This window comes from Sturnus vulgaris, chromosome 1 (genome assembly GCF_052056855.1).
Source record: "Sturnus vulgaris isolate bStuVul1 chromosome 1, bStuVul1.hap1, whole genome shotgun sequence".
NCBI lineage: Eukaryota > Metazoa > Chordata > Aves > Passeriformes > Sturnidae > Sturnus > Sturnus vulgaris.
The window spans coordinates 29568986-29596748 of NC_142243.1; positions in this window are offsets into that span (position 1 = coordinate 29568986).

Consider the following 27763-nt stretch of genomic DNA (forward strand, 5'->3'; position numbering starts at 1 on the left):
AGACAGCCCACAGAGCCCCTAATGACAGTGGGAGCCGTACTGCTACATGGAACTGAAACTGCTGCTTCATTTCTCCAAGAAAACAGACCAGTAGATCTTTATTCAGGACAATGAAACCTTTGGGTTATTACTGATCTGGGCTGCCTCAAGCCAGCTACAAAAAGATGAAAGATGCTGTCTTACAGTACTTACCTACTGAAACCTTCCAGCTCTGGGTTGAAATATGATCAGTTTTAATCACTATATTGTTAGAACTTGTTCACCCTGCCACAATTAATGCAATGAGAATGCATCTGCACCGCAAATTGTTTGATCATTATTTAATTTTAAATGGGGGATATAAAATTACTCAAGTGCAGATCCTCCCTTTTTTTTTAGTTGAAGAACTCATTGTTCTCTGTGAGATTAACAATGACACTCCCATATTTTGTCAAAATTTTCTTCTCCAGTTGGAAGGTGGTGTTTTCTGTGATGACTGCTAAGAATTCTATTAATCTACATTGAGCATTAAGTTTCAAAGGAGTAATAACAGCTAGGGTGATTAATATCTGCCTGCACTAATAAATCCCATGTCTGATGTTATTTTAGCCAAAAAGTATTCTCTTTTAATGTATGGAGTTCACTTCACAGAGATTTCACCTAAATTTTAAAATCTAAGGTAAAATGTAGGATTATCTATTTTGATCTTGTTTGGAGGGGGTTTTTTATGCCACGTAGAGTTTGCTTCCAAACAATTCAGAAATATGAGTTTTGGACATAATTATCTGTTTAGTTCAAAGCTATGCTACATAATAAATATTTTTTTTTTACTTTTCAAAATATCAACAGCTGTTGAAATTAGTTCAGTCATCCTTTCAACATAAGAATAATTTTTGAAAGAAAAAATCAGAAGTAAACAGAGATAAATACAGAGTAAAGCTCTCAATCTAAGAAGAAAAAATATAATGCAAAATATGCTTGTTACAGAGGTTACATTTGAGACTATGACGGTCTGATTGTCTGTAAGTGGTAGGTATGCCTTTTCTTATTCAGATTAATATAAGTCAAAGGTAATCCCCGTGCAAATAAGGATATTCTAGAGAGGAGTAAAGTTCAAGTGATATTTGCCAATTTTATGTTATACATATATATCTCTATATACATCTATAACTATATAGTCACGGCTGTCATTTTGCTGAAAAACATTAATGTAGGTTATTTTAATTTTATCCCACCATGCAGGCAATGCAATGATTCTATGGGGTTTCATTTGGAAATATGCTGTGGTTTAGTGCTGAGTTTACTTACTTTTTGTTTAAATTCCCTTTTCATTTTTTCACTATGTAGTTATACATATATTTAAATTACAGAACAGTTTCATTATGGTGGCTCCTATACTTAAGGAAAACAAGGATAAATAAAGCTCTAAATAAAATAAAACCATATGTCAAGTATGAATGTTTTGAACCTTTGCAACAACAGAGGAAGTGAAATGTGAATCCTTTCCTGTGAAAATAATTGGGGAAAGTATGAAATCTGGGAACTGGCTGGGTTCTGCACTCTGTTTGTTTACCAGATCCAACACCAGCTTATGCAATGCACTGTCGTGTGTTACCTGTCGGCACCCTCACAGAGAAGACTTTCAGGGAGGAAGTAATTAAAAAAAAAAATAAAAAAATCTCCAGTTCACACACAAAATCATCCTTTTCTTATGGAAACTAAAGTTTGCCCCACAATTTTGGTGAAGAGCAGCTGTAGTTACTGGGACTGGAAGATCATGGAAGCATCCTGACTGCAGCCTTAGAGAAAATTGGAGATGTTTGGGGAATAATCTGAGGCAGACCAGCCACAGGTGTGGTGCCTGGCCAGAGCCAGGAAAGGCCCTGGAGAGGGAGACTGAGAGAAAAACCTGGGTTTGGACAAGGTGCTCACAGGATGGACTGGGACCTGTCAGGATGGGACCAGAGCTGCAGGTCAAAAGAGGAGGGCTAGTTTAAGGGCCAGGTGAAGGGCTGGTTCACAAGAGGTGAAACAAAGGAAGATAGTGAAGAAAACACCCATTTTAGAAAGAGTAGGGATTACTCTGTGTTAACGCACCCCAAGTGGGGTGGATCCAGAGCCTGGATTCACACCGTGGGTCTCAAGCAGAATTTGAGTGGTGAATGCAGCACTGAGACACCAAAAATGAGCACACAGCTGCTGCAGAAGCCTGAGGACACATAAACACCAGAGATGCTTTCCTCTTTCGCCACATTTCCCTTGGGCCAGGGCTCACATCTCAGCACATCACCAGAACGGGCCCATTTCTGACAGGGCCGAGCAGCTGGGGATGCAGGCATTCCTCTTCCTAAATCCTTGACGGGTCATGACTGGAGAGGCATTTGCAAGGCACGCTGAATACACTCGTGACTGACACGTCCCTTTAAACATTGCCACAGCAGAGGGGCCCCTTGGCAGAGCTCTCTTGCTTGCTGATGGGGCTAGAGCACTTACCCGAGCTGCAGAAAGGCACCTCTGTTTCCCCAGCAGTTATCTTCAGGATCTGGGAACCCAGCCTAGACCTACACTTAGCTTTCTTAGTCAGGCCAGCAGGAAAGCTGTGTTTCCTGGAAAAGGAAAGTTTGCATCCAGTTTGTAGGATAAGTATGCCTCACCTGGAGCAGTGTGTGGTACAGATCTGGAGGAATCTGCACGTCTACACCACGGTGGAGACAGGGAGGAGGATGCTCTTGTGGAATGGAGGGTGAACCATGGCAACATAGCCTGCAAATATTGCTGAAAGGTCATCTTCTCTGCAGTCTGCCAGGGCCCCCCAGCCCAGTGCAGGTGCAGATTAACATTGAAAAGGAGACCTTTAGTTAGTCAGAGCATGGTTGTATTGGCTGGGGCAGACCTTGGCAGCAAAAGCAAAGGTGTGGTTGTGTGCCCTACCTGCTATTCTGTCCCATGCAAGCCAATTCCTACTGCTGTGTATTTTTACAGTACAAGGACCAAGTAAATCTGACTGGCACTTTGCACAATGCTGATTTATAGCTTCAACCTTTAAGACTAATCTGTTTTTTTATCTCTTTTATATTGATTTTACTCCCTTCAGTGGCACGCCATAAATGATAGCATCCAAATATTTATTACACACATATCTTTGTTTTATGTCAATGCATGATTACAAGTAACAGAAGGCAATAAAAAAGGAATAGTGTGAGAACCATTGTGTGTACAATCACTGCAATAGCTGCTTGATTATATGTGCTTTACTTCACCACGTATAAATGCAGTCTACATTTCACCACGTGCTGTGGTCTTTAATAACCTGTGTCCTCAGGTTGATTCCTCTAGGGTACATGATCTTGAGTCAGGGTTTTCTTCATGGCCAGACTCCTCTCCATGTGCCACATGCCTGCAGATGTGTCCCCAGGCGTACCTGGAGCCCGTGATCTGGGGTGTCTGCCCCAGCATGCTTGGGGTTGAACAGTGCCAGGCATAGCCAGGCAAGCTGCCTGGGAGACATGGCTGAGGTGGGAGGACTTCTCAATTCCAATTAAAGGTGGTTAAGCACCACGTCTATTCTGATACTCCCCCTCATATCTTTCTGTACATTCAGGGTCCTCAAGAAATGACTGAAGACACAAACACTGTGATCCTTCTCAATATGAATCTTAGTTCTGTTGTTGCTGTTGCAATCCCACAGAATCAGCACCCATCACACACCCCGACATCATTTCCCCTCTAATTCCTTTTCTTTATTCACCTATATCTCCATTTACTACTTCTGTGTGTGTCTTCTGTGTGTGTCTTCTGTGTGTGTCTATCAGACAGTATACACAATAGAAAAAAAAAAAAGACTGTGGAATTCTGTTCTTTTATTTATTCAATAATTTTCTGGAGGGGAAATATTTTTATAGGTAGGAAACCTTCCTTAAAGAAATATGAAATGGATAAAGATTCAGTTATCAAGTAAGAAATCAAAACCTGTTACAATAATCCATAAAGCCCAAAAACGTCTGGGGTGGTATAATACATTTTTATTGTATTTACTATGATATAACACATACCTCTTTTAATAACATAGGAGTGAATCAAATCAAACTGAGCAGAAAGTCCACCTATGTTCTTTAAGGGTCTTTGAAAAGATACATAAAAGCCTAACTGTATGAGATGTCTGTAATCCATTGACAAAACAAAAATACAGCGAAAGTGTGTGCCTCTGAGAAACACTGTATACGCTCTGCAAGCAGCTTCCAAACCGCAATATCTTAGCAGCTTTCAGTTTCCAAAACAAAAAGCAATAAACTATATAATGCACTGTTACACTGCCAAAATAGTTTTAGCCATAGTTTATGGTTAGATAAGCACAAATACGGCCAAAGTGAATAAGGTTTGGGACTTTTCTGTGCGTGTATATGCTTTAGAACAATCATATACATTTTTGTCTTATACAAGAAGAATTATTGGTGTACTCTAGTGCACCATAAATGGGGTTTACAGCCAAAAACTTAGTCCATTGTGTTGCAACTAAACTAGTTCTGTTTTGGCTATTAGGTTTTGTTTTATGGGGTTTTTTCATCTCAAGAAAAATGATAGGGCTAGCCAGTTTCTCAGTAGAGGCATGTCAAAGATTTACTACTTGGTTTGAAAGTCAATGGAAAGAGAGAGGTGTCATTTCAATTTGAAACATAATCTGAAGTGAGAGTATGTATGTTAACCATTCTTGGGGTTGCCAAGTGTGATCTAAATATGTGTCTAAAACACTGGTTGTGCCTATTTGTTCTTTCAATCAGTAACACAGACCAGACCAGATCATAAGGTGCTACTGCTAGCAGATCCTTGTCATCTGGACCAAAGCTCCAAGTTAATGCTCTATAATTACTAGTTACAGCTAAAAAAAGTCCCTTTTTATGGGAGAGTGTGGGCTGAATAATACCATAAGTTTACATATGACATCTTAGTTAACCTAAGCATTAAATTTAATACAGTAAGCACTTCATTGCATAGTTTACCCACCTCAAAAATTTTTATACTAAATCGCAGTGGGAAGACTCATCTCACACTCTTGCCTCCAATCGCCATATTCTCCCATGGAAGTAAAAGGAATTTTCTCTCTCTCTCTTCTTCATATCCCCATATTTAACTGAAATGTTGCCTGACCTTGAACTTCCCTAAGCAGTGTCTCCTCTTGGCTACCTAGGATTCAGAGGAACAGTTGGAAGAGCACCTCTGCTTTTTGAGTCTTGTCCATTCACGTGCATTGCTAGCGGTCATCAGGCTCCAGACCTTTCATCTTCCACTGCCCAGGCCAGCACAGTTTAGGAGAGCAGTGTTTTAGAGCTTTGAATGGCAGCACAAACTGGTGTGCAGAAGGCTGTCACGGTAATATTCCAGATAGAAACACCAGAGACTGATTTTCTAAAACTGGCCAAAATTGATATTAAGAAACGCCTTTTTTTTTAATACCCAAGATACAGGATTGCAGTGTCATGTTTTCAGCTGAAAGCAACACTTCAAGGGGAAGCTTGAGGATTCACAAGGGCATATCAAATGAAAAAGAAAAACTGAAGGCCTTTTTATTATATACTCTCTCAGATTTAAACTACAAATTTTCTCATTTCCATCTCATCCCAAGGTTTTGTTGAGGCAGTTCTTGGTGGATAGGAGAAATATCAGTAACACGTTCTAAGAACTGATACTATTGCACTATTACTGAGATGGCAGGAGCTGACATTTACTGACCACTGACCATTACCTTGAAGTTTCATCTTCTTTGCTGTCCTTGTTCTGCTCATATCCACGACTTATGAAGACAGCATGATGTGAAACAAGATTTTCCCTGACACAGGATATTTCTTCACATTGCTATGCCTGGAATTTTTTGTTAATGGGTGGTAGCTGGAGGTCCAGAAAGGCAGTGCTACATGCAGGTCATGCAGTTCTCATGTTCCTGCCTACAAGAGAGGTCTCAGGTCTAAATTTAATCAATGGTTAGCACTACACTCTGTAAGGAGGTAACTCTGTAACAAAACATCTTTTAGTCATAATATAAATAAGCTTTAAGAGCTTTAGGTGTCTACATTCCATTGCAAGCTGGGTCTTTAATTCCCCTAAGTTCTTAAAAAATCCTAGGCTTTGCTCATGTGATAATCAACATCATCACTGTCCTTCAAAAATTTGCAAATAACTAAGCAACTTAATTCTGGAATTAGCTGTCAATAATGCAAATGAAGACAGTAGAGAACCTGATCAAATTTAAGTCTGGGCCATGTGATAAATTCACAAATTATCTTTGTTTTTTTTATCAGAAGACTGTCCCTGGATTCCTTGGAAATGGTATCTAGTTATTAGCAGTAAGCATTAATTTCCCACAAAAATTATTTGAGTTTAAAAGCCAAAATGTTGGTTTTCAAGAACAAGCACAATGTGGTTCCAATAAATTTTATGTTCTTTAAAATTTCTTGATCTCAGGCTTGGTATTGCAAGTCCTAGAAATAACTACATTTTAGAAGCTCTTTCTTTAACTATTAAAGCATGGGAAAATTCAAACACACATACATTTGTATTTATTTAATCCTACTGTTTTCTTTAAAAAAAGGTATTTATGGGTCCAAACAAATAAGTACATATTGGGTACCTACATTAAAGTTCTTTAAATTAAGATGTTATGAATTCCTAATGCAGACAAAAAGGTGTAAATATTGACATTTACCAGCTGGACAAGCAGAGACCTAGCCTTCCTTTACTTTACAGTAGAACTTGGAAGCATACACTCACAATGTGGAGCCCAATGCAGGATTGCAGAAAGTAATAATTCATGCAGTTTAGCAATCCAGTTCACTTCTTCCAGGAAAATCCATAAGTTTCTTTGGAAAACACAGGGCAAATTGTCCAAAACTAGTTGCCAATTGCATTTGGAATGAAATTCTGAATTCTGTAGAATGGAATTATTTGTAGCCTTTTGCTCAGTCACAAGATTTTGGTGTGTATATCTACCATCTATCACTGTATATCTACCATGTGTCAAGTGCTTGATCGATGTGAAAAAGCAAAATTTCTCATATCTTTGACAAATTAGGCATTTGTTAGATTTTGTTATTTTGGAACTGCTGATGGAAGAGAAATAGTGTAAATACAAAGGATGGAGAATAGTTGACATAAAGAAATGGAGAAATTTAGAAAAAAAATCTGCTCTTTGTACAGACTTCCATATGATGACAGACTTAATATTGCTTTTTATGGCCTGGAAGAGGGTGATGCTGATCTGCTGAAGGGGTTTGACTCCCTGAACATGGAAGAGAGATCCAAATTTCTGTATGACTTTCTACAGATAGCTATGACTCCACAGAGACTCCACTGTTTCCATTTGGTAGTGAGCACCATACTGTACAAAAATAAAAACCAAACAGACATAAAGATCTTGAAAATTACATAAACAAATATAGATAGAATATTCTTGTTCCAAAGTTTATCCTAGGGCTCCAGATGACAAAAACATTGAAATATTTGTTTCAAAAGGATTAAAATTATCATGAATTCTGCTCAAGCATCAACCTGCATCCTGTTTCTGTTGGAAGCAGAGAAAAGTCACAGGTCACAGGCACTGCTTTTTTATCTACTCACATATTTTTGGAGGTAAAAGGAGGATGGGAAAGGGATTGTGAAAAAAAAAAAAGAGGCAAAAAATTATATATACAAAAGGAGCAAAGGGGTAGCTAGCTTGCTATTGAAAGAACAAGAGGATAAGTTTAGAGAAAGACTGTAAAAACATCATAGGCAAGAGGAATTCTAAGGTTCCCGAAATTTGTAGGATTTCTTGTTTGATTCTGCCTCTTCCCATGGACTGCTAGCAGTTTTCTGCAATTAGCTGCAATTTGTTCCTCTCCACATTTGGTACAGTTTCTATCATCTGACTCATGAATACTCATGAGTGTCAACATTTTAGCCTTTCTGGTGGATCAGGACTGAATTTCTGCTGCCTCCCACTTAAATAAGTTAGACTTCAGAAAGCCCACAGGCTCTCGTGGAGTGCAACTGGGGCGAGGAGATGAACAGATGGGCAGCAGACAACAAGGAAGAGCTTGTTGCATAGATCAAAGAATTCAGAGTGGCAGCACTAACTCCAAGTTATTATGACCCTTTGGTATGAAAGAGGGAGGTTTTAACAAGTGTTTGAGGCACCTTTTGAAAAGACTTTAAGTGTGTATTTAACTTATGATGCTGAAGTCACACTTGAATCAACAAGATTTAAGTGTATCTCTTAGCATAGGCAGTATGTGCTGTGAATATTCTGAAAACATTGATCCTATTCCTGTGCCAATAAATAAGTTAGCATAGGAAAAAAGTGTATTCCAACTATACTGAGTAGGGTTATCCTTGGAAGTTTCTTTTTTGATTTTGCTTTCATGGGAAGAGACATCAAATAAGTAATCAAACACAGCTATGAGAACACGTGATAAAACGTTGTGCAAATGGAAATTAAACATGATTTCTCATAAATATCTGTGCTTTTGGAAAAAACCTCTATACTGCGTGAAAAGCGCCATATGTCAGTTTTATATTCCTACAAACCTTCATTTCCTAGAGGCAGTCATTGGCTGAAGATCTATAGAGAAGAGGTTTTTTCCATGTTTTCAGAGAGATGATATTTATTGAAAGTTTCCCTGTGGAAACTTCTGGGCACCATAATGTCTTCAGAAAAGTCTTAAAAATTAGTTTCTGCTTGGTGGCAAATATATCATGAAGGCTCTGTGACCAGCTAACAACGATCCTGCTGTTGCTGGAGAGGAGCAGGTGGACAACACACAGCAGATTTGATGAGTTCAAATAAGCATGTTGAAGACCCTCTGCAAAAGAAGCATAGGCCAGCAATATCAGATAGGCCTGAGGTGATGTGGGCATTCTTCAAGCCAAACTTCAGAAGTCCCTAATTCATATCTGCAATACTGACACATCTCCCAACTCTCCAATTTCTGCCCACTCCCCATTCCAAGTCCCCCTTCCTCAAACCATTTCAGTCATGTGCCATCTCTAAATTGGTTGCTCTTTATACACCTGTGACATACTCTTAACTATTTCTGTCCAATCACTATCTTCAAGCTGCTCTTGGGATGCAACACAGTGCAAATACAGACCCAAAAGCTGTTTCTGTGGGTGGGCTATGAGAGAAGAACTTACTAGAAGAGGACTGAATGAGACCAACTAAACAATCCTGGAGCTCTCAAACACATGAGACCCATGCAGCCATTTAAACTGCTTGAGCTTTAGCCCTGCTTTGTGTCAGCATTTTAGTTTTTTCACAGAAAAGATGCTTGTTTTATGTCATACCTTCCATAGTCTCTCAGTTTTGAGCATTTCACAATTAACTCCATCCATGACAAATAAACCCTGACAGAATTCAGTGCATGGGAGACAGATGTAAATGAGCAGCATTGCTTTGACCAGCTGTATCTGGCTGAACCTCAGCAGCAAGCTGCCTGTCAGACTCTGCCATTAAAAGACAAAACCCTCACATCTTGTGAGCTGGTGTGTGTGTTTGTGTGTGCTGCAGAGGCCTGAGCTGGAATAGAGATCATGCTAAATGGGGAAGAAGAGAGCCTGTGGTGGAGCAGCTGCTGCAACTCAGCACAGCTTCATTTAGATTTTCCCTCCTCCCACAACAAATGCTAAATCTACCCTGCTAAAAAGGAGTTTCAACCATGAAGATGTTCTTCACAGAACAGGATTATAAAGCCCTGTGATGAGCCTGGAGTGAAATTATATATAGCCTGTGAAATGAATGTACTTTTCTTACCCTGCTCCGGTTGGTGTCATGAAAGAGATTTTGCCTCTCAAAGCAGTAAATGTAATCTCTCATGGATAGATCCCAAAATGTCCACTAAATGTGTGACAAATTTAGACGACTGTTAAAAAGGAATGTAGTGGCCTTGCCTGGGGTCTTTCTTTGTGTTTTTGGGGAGCATGTGTGTGCATGTGAGTATGTGCGTAGGAAAAGGAGGGCTCAGCCACTCGATCAGATTTCATTAGGTTTCTAACTGCCAGCTTTAGGCTAGTGGTTTTGGAATATTACTTGGGATCATTTCAAGTATTTTCAGCTTTGAAAAGCAAGTTGTTGTAGTTTCTAATTAAAAGAGAGGAAAAAAAGGCCCCTTTGTCAGTTAATAAATAATGCTCATTGACACTTCAGTTCAAAAAAACAGGAAACTCTGGAGCTTTCCTTTCTCCTATCTCAGCTAAGGGCTCTTGGCAAGAGACAGTGTCCCCAGCAGAGGACCACCTGCAGCTCAGGAGCAGCCAAGATCTCAAGCTGAGATAGAGATTTTTTTTACACGACCATGATGTCCACTTCCACTCCAGGCCATCTTGAGACCAGATGCATCCAGATACAGAAGTGGAGGCTGCCAGATTTACAGTATAAAACACCTTCTTCTAGCATTACTCAGTCTATGGGATCCCTGGCTGCTTATTTTATCCCTCATAATATTAGAAAAGAATATGAATCCTGCCAAGTTTAGTAGTTTCATGTAAAGCAATGACAAATAACCTTAAATGGTAAATTCTCTAGGAGCTCTCTCATGCCTGCAAAGTACCATGAACACTCTTGCTGAAATATACATATATTTATATATGTATATAACATCATCTCATGGATAGGGAAAAGATATACTTAGCATTTCTTCTTGCCTCATTCATGTCACTTATTTTACCTTGTTGTGACAATTCTTATCCTTACCTAATAACATCAATATTATTTCATGCAGTTGTTTTGGTATCTTCAGAAACTTTGGAAAATATTTTGATATTCTCCAGATACATGGAGTTTGAGATCATACCCACTTAGTGCTCAACTGAAGCTACAAATAAGACTCATCCTGGGATTAGTCAAGGGAATAGGAAGTTGGTAGGACTGAATTATCTGCTATGCTAGTGCTACACATTGTCCTAGAAATCATTGTATGTAGATTAGTGGAAGTTTTATGTGTAGAGATCTTCAGACACTATAGGTGAAATTAAAATCTAGCTCTAAAATTAATCATGGCTGGAGACCACCACACTCATTGTTATTTCTGTGGCTCATGTGAGTGTAAGGACAGCTAAGGAAATTGAGAACAAGAACAGCTGAGCTGAACCTTGTACCTCAATATAAGAAAGGTGGGTTGGTAAAAATTCCTCTGGCCTCTCAGAAACTTTTGTTCTTGATTCTGTTTCTGTGATAATGATCCAAAAATTTTTGGAAGGGTCCCTTCATAGAAGTTTTACATGACATCAGCTTTCCCTGTGACCAGCTCAAAAAACTACTCTAAGAGGTATATATGGAAACAATAAAGACCTACTGTTTTTATGGAAGTGTAATGCCATCCAAACCACCATCTATGGAAACTTTCATTAAAAACATAACTCTGAAAGACTCACTACTAGTAATTCAACAAAAAGAACCCTTGTTTTTTAATGTGAGAGTCCTGTAATGTCAGGTTTATCAGAGAAAAAAAAAGCTATTCATATCAGAGAGAAGTCTGCATGTGAAGATAATGAAGGACAGATGTATCTAAGATAAAGATGAGATGCTGAGCTTAGAATTTTATGCAATGGAGGCTCAAGAATAGGTGTTTTATGCATCATATGCCATTGAAAATGATATAATTTTTTCATTCAGTATTATGCCTGCACTTTACAGGGGACACTGAACTCCTTGGGCAAGCTTTCCATCAGCTGCTGACAATGTGATAAACTGTCCTCACTCTATTCTTCTCAGTCTGAACATCTTTCAGTTCCCTGTGCCCAATCCTCTGCCATCCCCAGGGCACATACACCTGTGTGAGGAAATACTGATGTAACTTAGTCTCAGCTCTAAAGGATTACAAATGTTGTAGAAGAGGCTTTGACAACTCCTAGGACAGCAGAAAAGTGATTTTACATGAGTCTGATCCCTCATGCATGGCCCGTGTCTGTCCAGTGTGTTTAAACTAGTCTTTTGTATCTTAAACACATGGAAAATTAATCAGACATGTATCAGTATATGTACAAAAATACGATTCCTGAATGATTGCTTTTTCTCAGGTGGCTGAGAAAAATTGTGGAATAGCTTATAAATAATCAAATACCCTTTGAGAAATATTTTTAAGTTAATGAGTTAATATTAATTCAACAAAGGGGCAACAGCATAAACGGTGAAGTTCTATCATGAATGAGGATTTGACTATAAAGCAAGAGTAAATAGTCAGCTTTCATGACTATTTTTAATAAATTGAAAAAAAACACTAGAGTGTATAAAAAATAGATGTCCTAATATAATTTCGATCAGAATTAAACTGTCCAACTGAGAATTGAAGATTGCTTGCATTTATTTTAGATTGCTAACTTGCTTTTTAAAAAATATTTTAAATTATTTTATTGAGCAAACGTTGTTGTTTTAATTTGATTGAATAAATAGAATATCCACTGTGCTTCTAATTGAAGAGTTATTTTAGGTCTCATAAACCATTATCATTAATTTTTTTCAGTGGCCAGTCCTGCTAAAACATGGCTGTGACATATCATCTGCTGACATTACTTTTTACTTTTTTTATACGGATGGAGAACCCTATGAAAGGGTCTTTAAAACATTTAACAGGGCTTTAGATAACAAAGTTACAGAGTATGGCTATCATGTAAGCCTTCAGTGCTTACATGATAGGTACAGGATTTTGATAGGTAATACTTTGTACTTACTGTAATTGCTTGTTCTTGCAGATTGCAGAGTAATCCGAAAAGAATTTTATAGTCACTCTACATTAACATAGAACAGGAGAGGTTGCAATGTGTACATTCCTTCTTTGATAATGCAGGCATAACAAAAAAATTAAGTAGGTGTGCCACCAACCTGTTTATTTCCCACAATACAGGCTGGTTGTTTCAAAGCAGAGACATCAGACATACTGGTGTGGAAAACAGCCCTGGAGTAGCAAGTACAGCAAGTTCAGACAGGTACAGATAATAGCAAATTTTTTTTTCTGCATTTCAGGTGCAACAGCTGAAAGCTGAATGAAAGCCAGTTCTTTTCAAGTCTGTTACAGAATAAGGCTCAAATATATTTTAGCCTGAACAAGGTATTATCAGTTTTAATACTTTGGGGAAGCGGGGGTGGAGTGTGTAATTTATCTGCATTTTCTTTAACATATGTTCATTTATGAGTTCATTTGTTTAATCTTTGTGTGGTATTTTATCAAAAACTAATCTTTTTTTCATAAATAATTTCTATTCATTCTTATTATATAAGCAAAGTTCTTACATTTGCCTGTGGAAGAGAAACAGGACTTATTTGAAGAGAATGAATCATTGTTAGCTTTGCTCACTGATGTTGTACATTTATCAACTTTAAAAGTTCCAAGTCAGATTCTCAGAAAGATTAGGTGTAACTTGCTATTGATTCATAATTTATTAATTAGAAAATGTTAGTTTGATGTATCCCTTGGCAATAGTCTTTCTTGTGATATATTTACAGATCATAAAGCAAACATAAACCAGGAAGAAAAATAATGAAAGCCTGTCCAATATAAGCATGGATGAAACCCCACCAGCAACTCAGCTGCAAAAAGTAATTCAGTTAATTGCATGCTTGCATTTTAGTCCATCCCAAACATTTTTATGCTTTGAAGGATCACTAATAATCATATTCAAAGAAAGACAATTCCTCACCCGGATTCTCAATATGCACACAGAACAAAGCATTCATGGACACAGGAGTTGGCTGCGCTTGCAGATGTGCCATGAACAGCACACTACCTTTGCCATCCCTTATTTTGCCAGTAATCACCATAAAAGATTCAAGACACACTGCCATAAATGATGGGTCAGTAAATTGTTTTGAGAAGAAATTAGTTGCACTGGTTCAGGTGCTGTCTTTCTGCTGTACTGTGGTGGGGAGCTTCCCTGGGGCAAGACACACAAGACACATTCCTCTCACTCTTCAAATAAAGGGAATGAGAAATAGCAGCTGAAACAGGGACATAATATCCTGACAGAGTTTACCTGGGCTGAGTTGAAAGTTTCATATGGAAAATTAATTAGGGGATCACAGCTTGTTATGGGAATGTGAGGGGATGGGAACAGGAAAGGAAATTGTGAATAACAATTCTGAGGAATCCAAATCATTTTCCCTAGATTAGTCAGGTGCAAGAAATTCTGGAAGTCTCACGTCATTTCTTAAAATCCAGCCTCCTAAAATGAGAATATTGCAAGTGTACCAATCTGATATTGGTTAACCATAACATTGTTAACAATTACCTCATACTTCAAATCTTTGCCAGGGGTTTCTATTTGCACAGAAAAAGTCTGGCAGTACCCACAGCCTTTGCTTCAGGCAAAGCCTCTCAGGTTGTTCTCCATGTTTTGCATCTTTCTAAATGCAGTCTTTCTATAAGGTTCCCTGATTTCATTCTTTCCATATGTTTTCTCCTTGGCTTTTGCCCAGTTGCCTGAAGTTTCAGGGCTGGGTTCTGCCCCAGGTGGTGTCACAGAGAGAGGTGGGCTGTGCCCACCCCCTGGCCTGGAGCCCACCGGAACTTTCCCAGTGTCTCCAGGCTCTCCATCCCACCAAGGAGGCAGTGTTCTCCTTGCTGTCCCCAAAACCTTCGAAGATCCCCTAGAGCCATCACCCTCCCTCCCGTTTGGCCTGAGCACATACAAAAATGGAAATGGATCCCAGTTGCACAAATGGGCAATTCTCAACAGCCAAATTAGTGCCAGGCAACTGATAGAGAGCATTTAAATATCTGAAGCCAAGAAGCTCAGAAAAAAACACCCAGATATATTTGAGGTAACTTAAGTTGGCCAACAGGGGACTCCCAGGCAAGAGCAGGGTTCAGCTCTTTTTTAAAAGATAGTTCTGCAGATTTTTTAATAGAGGGGCAGAGGATTCTGTTAACATATACTTCACAGCTACAAATCAATTTCCGGAGGGTAGATGTAAAAGTGATGTTAAAAAAAGCAGAAAGAGGAAGTCTGTTATCCCAGCTGAATTCAAAGAAATGAATCCTGAAATTTAAGTCCCATAAATTTGATTTAGAACAAGGTCTTGATATAAAATTGCTTTCCTCCCAAGAGGGCTGCCTTACACTGAGAATATGCTGAGCAAAGTCTGTGTTTGTTGAAGGTGACCCACTTGACACACATATTAGTAGCTGTATGAACAGAGATTGTGATCTAAATATAGTAATTTTCACACTCTATCTAAGCTCAGTGAATAATTAAGTATTTTTGCACAGTAGAACAAGAGAGACTGAGACGATATCAGAACTGAACATCTCTAGCTTTGGTCTGCAGTGTTTAGATGACCTAGGCTTAAATCCTATACACAGATCAGACAGAGGAACCATCTCTCTTTGGATATCCCACCCTGCCTAAGCCCTCCCAACACTGATTTCTCAGTAGTGAATAACAGGGGAAGAAAAGGACTTGAATCAGTGTGCTTTGTTGGCAAAGAATCACCTATGGTCCTAAAAGAAGCTGAGATGGAAGGTAAACGAAGATATTTCTGTAACATGATAGAATTTAGCCCAAGTTACACATTAATTTTATGATGTCAAGATTTAGACAAAAATATGCAAGAACTTAGGCCCTGGAAATTGTAAGCATCAAAGACAAGTCAGGGAAGAATATGAGGTGAATGGACAGAAAAGTAAGTTTAATCGATCTTTCCAAACTTTCCCAGCTTGAATATGTAGCAGAAAATTGATTTAGAGTCATGTTCTCTAGTGAGAAATTAACGCTGAAACAGGAAAAAAAAAAAAAAAAAACTGTGGAAAAGACTCTTGTTTGTTTCAATGAACAGAAAAATTCTCAACAGGTTTATAGAAAGGCTGGATCTGTTCATTTGCATTCTTTGGCTGACTTATAATAAAACTATAAACACACAGCCTATCTTGAAAAAACACTATATCTAAAGCTAGATAATTCAGAAGTTAGGAAATAGAGTTAAGGGCTATCTTTGTGAGAATAATCCAGCGTTTTGTGCATATGCATCAAGATAGAACCCCAGACCACCCTTGCCCTGTCCTATGTTCAGGATGGATGGTAAGCAGGTTTATAAAAATTAGTTTCTTCTATAGGTTGAATATGTGGTCTCCAGTGTTTTACTCTAAACTGTTTAAATGCTAGTCAAGACAGAATTTATTTTTCCTCTAATTTTTTTTATTTCTTAGGACCACAGTGCCTATGTGGGATACTTCTGTATATTTCCCACCTCAGTGGAAGCAGGAGCACACAGGCGGCTCTGAGTCTCTAAGTCTCAATTGACAGGATATTGGAGGATCTGGATTTCAGCAGAGCTGTTTCATTCCCATCCTGTACACTTGACAAGTCATCAGGTCTTGGAAGCAATTAAACTAGTTAGTTAAAATCCCTATTGCCATATATACTCAGTGGGGATGTGTGTGTTTTAAATTATTCTTTTGCATGATTCATTTGGCGTCCTTAATAACATCACAGCACAGTAATTTTCTAGCTTGCTTGTTTTTCAGGACAAAACTTTGAGACACAATAGCCCCATGTAGCTCTACAGGCTGGGGGCAGAGTGGTTGGAAAATGGTTCAGTGGAGAAGGACCTGGGGATGCTGGTAGAGAGAAGCTGAACATGACCCAATGTGTGCCCAGGTGGCCAAGATGGCCAATCTCATCCTGACTTGTACCAGGAATGGTATGGCCAGCAAGACTGGGAAAGTGATTCCTCCCCTGTACTTGGCACTGGTGAGGCCTCACTCAAGTGCTGAGAGCAGTTCTGGGCCCTCAGCTCAGGAAGGACATTGAGATGCTGGAGTGTGTTCAGATAAGGGCAACGAAGCTGGGGAAGGTCTGAAGCGCAAGTCTGATGAAAGCACCTGAGGGAATTTGGGTTGTTTAGCTTGGAGAAAAGGAAGCTCAGGAGTGACCATATCACTCTCTACAACTGCCTGATAAGAGGGTGTAGCCAGGTGGGAGTTGATCTATTCTCTCAGGTAACCAGCAACAGAATGAGAGGTCATTAAACTGCACCAGAGGAGGTTTTGGTTGGGATTGGAAAGAATTTCTTCACAGAAAGAGTGATTGGACATAGGAATGGGCTGCTCAGGGAGGTGGTGGAGTCATGGTCTCTAGAGGTGTTTAAGGAAAGACTGGGTGTGGCACTCAGTGCCATGGTCTAGTTGGCACGATGGTGTTAAGTCATAGGTTGGACTCAACTATCTTAGAGGTCTTTTCCAACCGAATTTATTCTGTGATTCTTTGATGATGTGTTATAGCAGATTCAGGATGATGCCTTCCTTTAGTTATTTGAGGATCATTTTAGGAACATTTCCGACACCAAGGTCCCTCAGAAAGAGGGGGTCTCCACATTTTCTGTTGGATAATAATGCTTTTACAACTGGCTCTTCCATGGCACTGACTACAGAAATGGAGACAAACTCTGATTCACAGAATGGTTTCATTTGGAAGGGGACCTTGAAAATCACCGAGTTCAACCTCTGTGCTATGAGCAGGGGTACCTTCAACCAGACCAGGTTGCTCAAAGCCCATCCAACCTGGCCTTGAACAATTCCAGGAATGGGGATCCACAACTTCTCTAGGCAACTTGTTCAGGTGCCTCACCACACTCACAGTGAAGAATTTTTTCCTAATAACTAATCTAAACTTACTCTCTGTACATCAAAAGCCCAGAATTTATTTCTCTCTTTATGAAGGTATTTGGGTTTTTGCAAAGCTTAAAAAAAAAAAGAGCTGAATTGTGTGGTGCATCTCATTTAAAAACAGAAGTTTGTTCATTCTTTAGAGTTCTCTCAAAAAAAGCATAAAACGACTTGTGTCCTCAGAGCAGAAGAACTCAGAGAACAACTGGAGTGGCACTGTGGGTTTTTATATCTCCTCTGTTCCTGTTTTTAATGCATGATCAAACTTAACACTAAAGCACAGTGAATATTTCTTTGCAAATTACTTTAGCTTGTGGCGTGACAGTGTGGTCTGAAGAAGGGATGACAGTGTGGCATAAACAGAGATGATTTCTCATTATAATATCTATCTGTCTTCTGCCCTGAACTCAGGAATCACAGGCAGTGTAGGAGTTACTAGGATGGCTTTGGAAGATTTCAGTGTTATTTTCTTCAGGTTAAGGAGTTTGCCTATTAACTCAACTTTTTCTGTGGAAAATCTTGTGCCAGTGATTTACAGAAGACAGTACGTGAAGGGATAGACTAAAAGAAATATGTTAACTGTTTTTATGCACATATGCTATCCTTTTCCACCATAATTAATGCTTTTGTAATAGAAAAGATGGCCAGAGTCACATAGGAGAAGATCAGTTCCCTGCTTTCTTGTGAGGAGAAAGTCAGGTAAACTTAGAGGTTTCAAGAACTGTCTGTTGCCTGCCTTAAATCTCAGCTCAGCATTGAGATTTGAGGTGCACAGTTTGTTGGTGCACCATTTGGTTTCCATTTATTATGAATTTAGCTTTCTGTATCCTACAGTGTATCAGGTGGATCAGCCTAAAGGACTGACAATTGTAAAAGCTGGTTTTCTGCACCTGACTGAAGTCACTCTGAGGGCTGAGTTCTTTCTTCCCTTCCTTCCCCAAAGCCCTGAGTGCTTGGAGGAGGTTTGCCACCCTTACAGATGCTTTCCTGAGAGTTGCCATGATGGGAAATAACATCTTCTGAGGGTCTAGGTTACAAACCTTCTTGATTATCTGTGTTCGTATAAATCACTACTTAGTCCTGCAAATTACAGACAACTAAAGCTAGAGTCCTGTATATTCTTACTTTTTGCTATTTATACCTAATGAAAAATCAAGCCATGTTTCCTTGCAAATGGACAGAGAATGCAAAACTGAGCCAGAGTGTGAGACTTCAACAATTGTGCATTACAATAGTTTTGGGAAACTGCTCTTAATCCGTAATTTTCCCCACAGTAATTCAAATTATTTTTCTAAGTGATTTCAGTGACCTTTTCGTAGCAACACTCATGTTGCTATGGCAAGACTTATATTAATATTAAAAGTTGCTCTCAGACCACATGCCTCCACTGAGACATACAAACGTTTGAAGGTGGGAAATCTGCCAAGATATTCTTTCTACACAAATAGGAAAAGGAATGCATAGTTAATCATTGTTTTACTCAGAAGCAAGCAAAGAATGATACATTTGTACCTTATATAGGCACCATTTCTCAACCATTCCTCATTTCTTTCAAGTAGAAAGTAAGGCCCAAAACTTCACAGAGTTGTTTACAAATATTACAAAAATATCTGGGTGTACAAACAGGTTGACAGGATTTTTCATAATCATGGTTGTCTATGTTTACTCTCAAAAGAGAAATCTTGGCCAAGCTCAAAAATATATATTTTCAGTATCAGTATCAATGAGAAACTTCATTGACTTCACTGGGCTTGCAGAACTTTTGGAAGTGTGTCAAAAAGCCTATAAAAGCAGAAGATTAAACAAAAAAAAAAAAAAAAAAAAAAAAAAAGGTTATAGAAGGCTCTTTGCAATATTTCAGGATCAAATTCTGCTTGTTTAACACCTTCTGTCTTCCCAGGAATGTTTCTTCTTAGAAGGAAACATTTTTCAGCACTCTCCAGCTCTTAAGCAGAACATTTTCTACACTCTAATTTCTTTTGTCATGAATATCAGTCAGTACATGTGATTTTATTCATCTACAGACACATTTCATAAAAGATCCGTAAGCAATAAAGGATTAAAAAAATACCTGTTTCAGTTAATTGTTTTTGACAGCCACAAAACCTGATGTTGAGTTTGGCCTGTAGACATATCTCTGGGCACTGCCTAGACCAGTGGTGTGATGGATGGCAAACACTTCTGTATTTACTGTGGCACAGTGCCCAGCCTTTATTCTGTCTGCTTCCTCCTCTTTGCAGCCCATGAGGTCTTCAGGTTTTTTTCAAATGATACCAGAATTCCAGACTATAGCTGAGACATACATGTCTCCAAGATACCCTCTTATTTTATGAGAAATGTCAGTCTCTACCTAATGAGCCCAAATAAGCTATAATTAGCAGAAAGCCTCTTTATACCCCTAATAACAGAATGGTCAATTGTAAATCAGTGGATGAGGTCATTATTTTCAATCAGACTCTTCCGTCAAACACCAAGATTTCATAGCTAAAAAAGCAGAGACTTCTTATAAACTACTAATCCTCATTCACTTCATAAGTAGCTTAGCAGAGTTCACATGAACATATGAATCACTCTGTGTATCTTTTTTCATTAATTTATTTTATAACTGTTCCAAAGAAAACTCTTTTATAACAGCAGTTTATAGTGTAATAAACTTCCCAGCATATTCATGCTGTTATTGTTGCAAAAATTAAGATTTCTTTTTCTTTTTTTCTTCTTATTCTTTTTAAGGAAGTGAATATTTGGATTGTGAATATTTCAGTCCCGTTAGCAATAAAGTTCAGAATCACTTTGGCTAATTCAATGAACAAACCAGCAACTCCATGAAGCAGAAGTTCATGCAGACGTATGTTTGGGTAGCGACAGATACGCAGACAAAGGGAACAAACCTCTTTGGTGTTTAGGTAACAAACATGGAGAGATAATTTTTTCTTAACTCTTCTTAACACTATTGAGTGAGAATGAGTTTCCTCAAAAGTTCACTCAAAATGTCTGTCATCTATAGCAGACTGAGGATTGAAACTTTTTAAAAGCCAGAGCAGAAGCAACAGAGCTACTGATAGGTGTGATCCAGCTGTGGTTTATGGAGAGCAAATAGATCTGTCGTAATACTGCTGTTCCCACACTTACCTCATCCTCGAGATTCCAAATAGAAAGGCCTACTGGCATCATCTGCTGCATTGATTTGTTATACCTTGATAGGAATTGAAGTGAAATCACAAAAACAAAGGTTTAAAAGTTAGTGAGAGATAATATCAATGAAAGAGAATGGAGGGTGAAATCTACTGGAGGTTTTATGCCTAGAGAGTGCATGTCTGTGCACAAAATACCCCTGTAATAGCATTATCAGAGTTTAAGCCACTTCTGAAATGTGTAAATAAACAATTGCTTTCAGTTACCTACAGACCTATAGAAGTACAAATGCTTTTCATAGCTTACAAGGAGATTCAGTGTGAGATAATTGCTTCTAATATGTGTGGGAGGTGCAGTTTCACAGCAGGATTTTACATTGATGATTAATAATAGTGTTATTAAAAATTCATTAAAATTACTTTTGAAGGCTGGTAAGCTCTGCTGTACTTAAATGAATTTCATTGTACTTTTCTATTGCTGTAATGGTGGAGGAAGCAAACTTACAAATTATTTGTTTTAAATAAGAACAACAATAAAAATAATATGCAGCAGCTCTTTAAACTTTCACTTAAGAACTATTTTTAAATTATATACAAAACATCTGTTACAGATATTAAAATATCTGGGACTGTCTTCCAGATGTGAAATAATGTTTATCAAAGGATGGAACAGAAAGCAGTAATCACTGAAGTAGGTCAAGAGGGAGGTCTCTGGATTACACAGTTCCACCAGAGCTTCACAATAGGCAACGGGTTATGAAACAAACACGTGGTCATAGTCAATATAACTTTATTTGCCTTATGAATAGGGCACTTAACAGGACACATCACTAACTGAGACAAGCTGGGATTCAGAGAAGCACACTGTAAATAACAAGCAGCCTTATCCATACAATTTGTGTTGTGAGTAAGTTTAGCTTAAAGAGTATCTGTCAAGACAGATTAATTGTTGTGCTTAGGCAGAGCTCCATCTTGAGTTACACCTTCCCTGAAGGAGTTTGGAGAGATTAAAATGCTTCCCAAGACTCTGGAGTTTGTGGTGTGAACTTGGAGTGTGCACCAGCTGCAAGCCTGTTCTTTGTCCCTCTTAGTGGGCTGGTCCCTTCTCAGTGACAACCATCAACACCTTCTGTGAGCAGAAACCGGTAGACCACAAGACTGAACACGGCTCCTACTTTATAGCCATGCTAACTAACGTCACCCTTTCTACAAAGGCTCTCTCTTATAATTTGGGCTTCCAGCCATGTCTTTAAACTTCCTATGTATCCTGTTCTCTAGGATTGACTGTTGTCCTTTATTTCCTGATTTACTGATGCATTTATTTCTTCTGTCTGATTTTGTGAACTTTCAGGTCATAGAGTATATGTAGTTTTCTCATACTGTGTGTGTGCAGACATTCATTTTGCTATCATTATGACAGAGTATTTCTCCCAATAAAAGGATGTCAGAATTTTAAGAGACCCACTGCATCAGAGACATCTTGGTATCCTGAGATCATTCTCATTTGATCTTTTCCTGTTCAGAAGATAGGGCAGACTTGGGGCATCAACTGACCCATTAAGCTCATAAACCTTTCATAATGTTTTGGTGGTCCCAAAAGTCATGTGAAGCTGTAAAAATGTCATGGTTTCAATGTAACCTTTGCTGATCTTGAAATCGAATGTGAAAGCTGAATGAAAATATCAGGAGTGATGAGATGAGGGCTTCCATCACCAAAGTTAAAGAAAGAGCTTGTGGCATCCTGATAGGGAAACCTCTGATCATGCACTGCTTAACAGAGTGACACAATAATGAAAAATGGTAGAATGTTACATTCCAGTCAAAACCACTTTGATCTTTCCTTGCAAGCAGACATGTTATGTGTCCAGATACATAAAATTGAGGTTGTACTAGAATTCCTGTTATACTCCTCCAAAATTTCTCAGTCTGAATTGCAAACATCTAAATGCAAGAGTCAGCTTCCTGGGATTGCTCATCGCTTGACAGCTTCACATAAATTGAGTATTCAAATGCCTCTTCTTAGCAGTAAGGTAGATAATGGAATATCTAAGTGATATAAATAAAAAGATGAGAGAAAAATAGCTATAAACTGTCCATCTGATGGATTAATATAGAATGTGCTCATTTTTCCAGTCAGAGGTTTCAAGGTTTACTGCTTCCACCTGTGTTGCCAAGGCTTTTGATTTGAATGAATGTCATTACAACATGGTATCTTAAGTCGTGCTTCCCATGCTACTTTAGTAAATCCACTCCATGATTTGGCAGAGCAGGATGATTAGGTATTGTTGGTATATTGAAGAAGCAAGTAGAGCTGGTTTTGATGTCTGAACAAGTCTGCTTTGGCAGAAGGCCAGAAAAAAGGGAAGGAAACAAGCTCATGACCTCCAGGCAATTGCTGGCAGCTCTTTGGGGAAGCTGCTGGATCATGACAACAAAAAGTCATCACCGTGGATTGTGGCATCTTGACTCTGAGAAAAAATTGTGTTTTCTATTTATTAAATTGTTTTATATGTAACAAGAATTCAGTTATACTTCTAAATAGACTTATAATATAAATCTTGATAAATAAAGCAAATATCATCTATATGCCAGTCTTTCCATGCAGTGGTCCTGTGATCCAGTGATTTGAAACAGAAGTACAGGGTATTGTTTCAAATCAAAATGTATGCTGCTTTCTCTTATACAACTTTGACCTTTTAAAGATGACTTCTGGACTGTGAAAATACATTCTTGCAAAACAGAATCTGTGTGCCTTTGCATATAATTAGATAAGCCAAACTCTCATTTGCCCAAGAAGAAAAAAAAAAACAATTCCCAAAAATGCCCTCCCTCCCTGTTCTAATGAGTCATATGATTTCTAGCAACATCCTGGTTTTATTCAATGTTCCATCTGTGTTGACTGAGGCACCATGAGGTCAAGTGACTTCAAGGGTGGCTTTCCCATAAAGGCAGATCCAGCAGCTGTCTAATGGAGAAAACATAAAAGTAGTATAATATTGGTTGACACTGGAGAATTTAAATAATCGTGGGCTGGGAGGAGATGGCATTTCCCATTTCCCTGGAGCAGCTAAGACTTTAGAGAAGTGGCTAGTGTGATGACTACAAGCAGTGGGCTTTTCACTGAGCTGGCAGCAGGGGTTTTGCATTCCCTAGCATTGATCTCTGATCTCTAGGCAATGCAATTATGTCCATAAACATTTACCTGGCCTTGACCTACCCTCCTGATGACAAAATAAATTTAAAACCAGTTTAAAGAAGATGATAAGCTCATCACTCTTTATAAAGTGCATAATTCACACATAAACTGTGAAAAATCACAAAACTGTGTTACAGACTTTTATTTAGACTTATTTTTTCTTTACTTCTTAAGAGTAGTAGGAGTAAGTAGTAGTTCTTAAGAGTAAGCACAAAAAGTCGGTTATTTGCCGATACCTACTCCATGGCAGAGTGTGGGATAAAACAGAATCACTTTCGTCTGAACAGAGGCATAATCTCTGTGTGAGTGGTAACCTACAGAAGGTGTTGAATCAGTTTTAAGTGCTTAAGGGCTCCTGTCAGGTACTGAGAGACACTGGCATGCTGCTCACACAGAAACTGCCCTTCTGCCTTGCCAAATGGCTTACTACTGAAACAACTTCCAAAGCAGTGTCGTGCTTTCATCGACACCACTGAGCTAGCTACCACCTTAGAGCTGGGAAAAACACTGTTGCTCATGTATCTTGGCCTGATTATGCTTTTTTATTATGTCTACCAGCTGTGGGACACATTCTGTTGTGCAGCCAAGACGCAGCTGGGAAGCAAATCCTGGATAGGGACATGCTCTTGGTGCAAAGGTATCTCAAGTGTCCCCTGCAATAAACCTGGCCTTGTCAGCCAAAATGTCTGATGCTATCCTGAGTTATGCAACCAGTTTGCACAAAGTAGGGAAGGATGAAATCAGCTGTTAGTACCTCTCGCAAAGTGGACTGGTACTGTCATGCGAGCTGTCCCCTCCCTACTCTTGCAGACGAGACGTTACAGCTCCCTCTGCTCCCTGGGTGAACCAGCGGCACTTCTGTCAACTCTGCAAAAACAGAACTTCATGATCTGTTTCAATTTCAATGGATTTCTAGAGGGACTGGAGCGGGGGTTTTTGCTTCTTTTGTTTTTCTTTTTATTTTGGCCTTCAGGGCACTCCATGTCCAGCACCAATATCCGAGGCAGCAACATGAGGCAAGCAAGATCTCAGATACTGATGAAAGAAATTTCCTCTTGTAAAACAAAGATAATAATGTCAATTTATTCAATAGCAACAATACTTAGAAATTCTCATTAATTCCTGCAATTAATGGCAATATACATAGGCATCAGTCCAAGACTAATACTTTTGTTCTGGACAGTTTCACTTTTAAGGGTCAAGAAGAAAAAAAGTATTAAGCAGGACAAAGTGGATCTTTGAAGCAATGCATGAGAAAGAAACTACATTATACTTCTTGGCTTTGTTGTCACTTGTTCTCTGGCTGTCCTATTCTGAGCCCATTTATGCAATTAAGATAAAGAACAACTTTCTGACAAAAAAAATTAAATACAACTCCTTTTTTTTTGCTGGAATTATGTTTTTATACATCTATTGCCTTAGGAAGAATGTTTTCTTGGGTCAATGGACTTCTCAAACAATATGGAGTGAATAAAGACAGGAAAGAGGGAGCCCGAGAATATCTTAGGGAGCTTGTATAGTTGAAGAGGGATATGTATAAGAAGAAAAGGACTTAAATTTTAAAGGAGATATAGACAGAGTTTCAGGATATGTACCCAAGAGTGCAACCTAGAAACTTCCTGACAAACTTGCTCTAAATCTGCAACTCCTTTAATCTTTAATTTTAACATTCTTCAGGTACCCAAAATCCAGCCTTACTCTGCTTTGAAGGGTGTTTTGTCTAATTTCTCACCAAATTAATTAGAGAGATTTTTAAATTTAAGGTTCCTGAGACTAACAACTTCCCAGATGTCCTCTGGCAAGACGAGACTTCACTTCAAAAATAGTGATGATATTGCCTAATATTAGTTTAGAATGTTTCCCTAAGAAATGGAAGGAAATGTTGAAATTTTTCCTCAGCTTGAGGCATGCTAACTCTCTATCTTCTACCTCTTATAAAAAGGCTGTATAGCAACTGCAGAAGTGTTTAGACAAACACATTAAGGAAAAGTGAAACCATCATTTGTTTATACTCATGCTAGACTGAAAAGTAACACTTTCAGTGCATATGGTCAGATATTTGAGTGAAGTACGTTGGGAAGAAATATTAATTTTTGACTCTGGTTTTTATAATATTTGATTCAAAGATGCTCGCTCCTGAATCATAATCTTGGAAACAAATGTGATTTATGCACATTGAATATTTCACCTTAGAAAATGCAGATATATGAGATTCAAATTTAAGATTCAGTACTTTAATGCTTTTGCCCTTCTTCTCTCCACATGCTATTGCAATCCTTTCCTGACATTACCGGAGCAAAACACCAGGAAATTCCCTTACCCAGAATATCCATATCTGATTGCAAAGTTGCTCTCCTGATATGTGGTTTTGAAATCTTTCTTCCAGATGAAAGATCTGATTTACTTCAGCTCTTAGTTTCTGTTTGTATGCTTTAGATATGGGGTCATTTAACAGGTCACACATACCCATTTGTCTTTCAAAGAGTACTTTCACTACCACATTTTTTGGTGTCTGCGTCCTTTATGAGACTTAACATAGAATTTTTACCATGTAAGTCAACTACTGTTGATGCAACTCTCCATCTGCCATTTCCCTTACCCTCTCTAAGAGAGCTTTCTCCCTCTTCCCGTTAGCTAGCTCTGCTTAAAATAGATCCATTAGCCTGCGCCAGGCAGATGTTTACAATGTGAGGGATTCTGAGCAAGAACTATAGGAAAGCTCTGATTTTCACTCAATTCTTCTGATTTAATTCATTTTACATCTGATAAATTAATAAAAAAGATCTGGTAAGTAATACTGGGATATTTAAATGAGCATATAAAATAGTCTAGGATAGACACAGGAGTTAAATGCTCAAAATGCTTATGAACATGTTTTATGACATCACACATATACAGAAAGTGTGGGCATTGAGAACAAGCTTTACTAATTCCCTCCTGCATTCTATTGCTGTTTGTATCTGCAGAGGAAGCTTCTCCTCAACAGTTTAATATATATGAGACTGACATACAGTAACCAAGTATTGTATATACACACACATATTTGGGGTAGGTTTGTCAATTCAGAATTTGCTTGAAGATTTTTGTGATTTTTTTTTCTTTTGGTTTGGTTTGAGCTTTTGGCTGATATCACCAAATAAGGGATATTGAGTAAAATTTCATAATTCCACAACTATTCTTCCTTATTCTGAATGCATCTGTTTCTCAGAAGTTATAAAAATTAAAATTTCTTTAATTTTTAAGATTTGTGAAATGGCTTAATTCAAAATACTGGTAAGCGCAAATAATGGTGAACAGATGTGGTATTAACAGCTGTGATTGCTACAAGACATGCAGTGTGGTCAGTCACCAGGGAAAGGGTTAAATGGCATTCAAAATCAAAGGTTATTGGTTTCTGGTCTGGTTAAATCACGGTAAGTGCCCACATTTAACAGCACCACAAGACAATGAGATCTGAGTATCAGCTGGTGTCTGTGCTTCACCTTCCATATGATGGAAACACACCCCAGAAAACATTTCAGACCATACTGCATATGGAGAGCCAGAAGTGACATGGGGTTCCAATTATAGTAAAATGAACCATATGTCTAATTAAATATATATGTTTTCTATTGATCTCCACACTAATTGCTGAAAACAGATGCACATGTTTCATCTAAACAGCAATTAGCTATGGGTAGCTATAATCTGTGATTCTCCCCCATACATCTTTTTCTCACCTGCTGCTCATCTTACCCGTTGTGGAAATATTTTTTTTTTAAGGCTATAGGTTTCTTTTAACTTGGAATATGCATGAATTCTCATGCTTGTTCATATGTCACACATAATTAACTTTC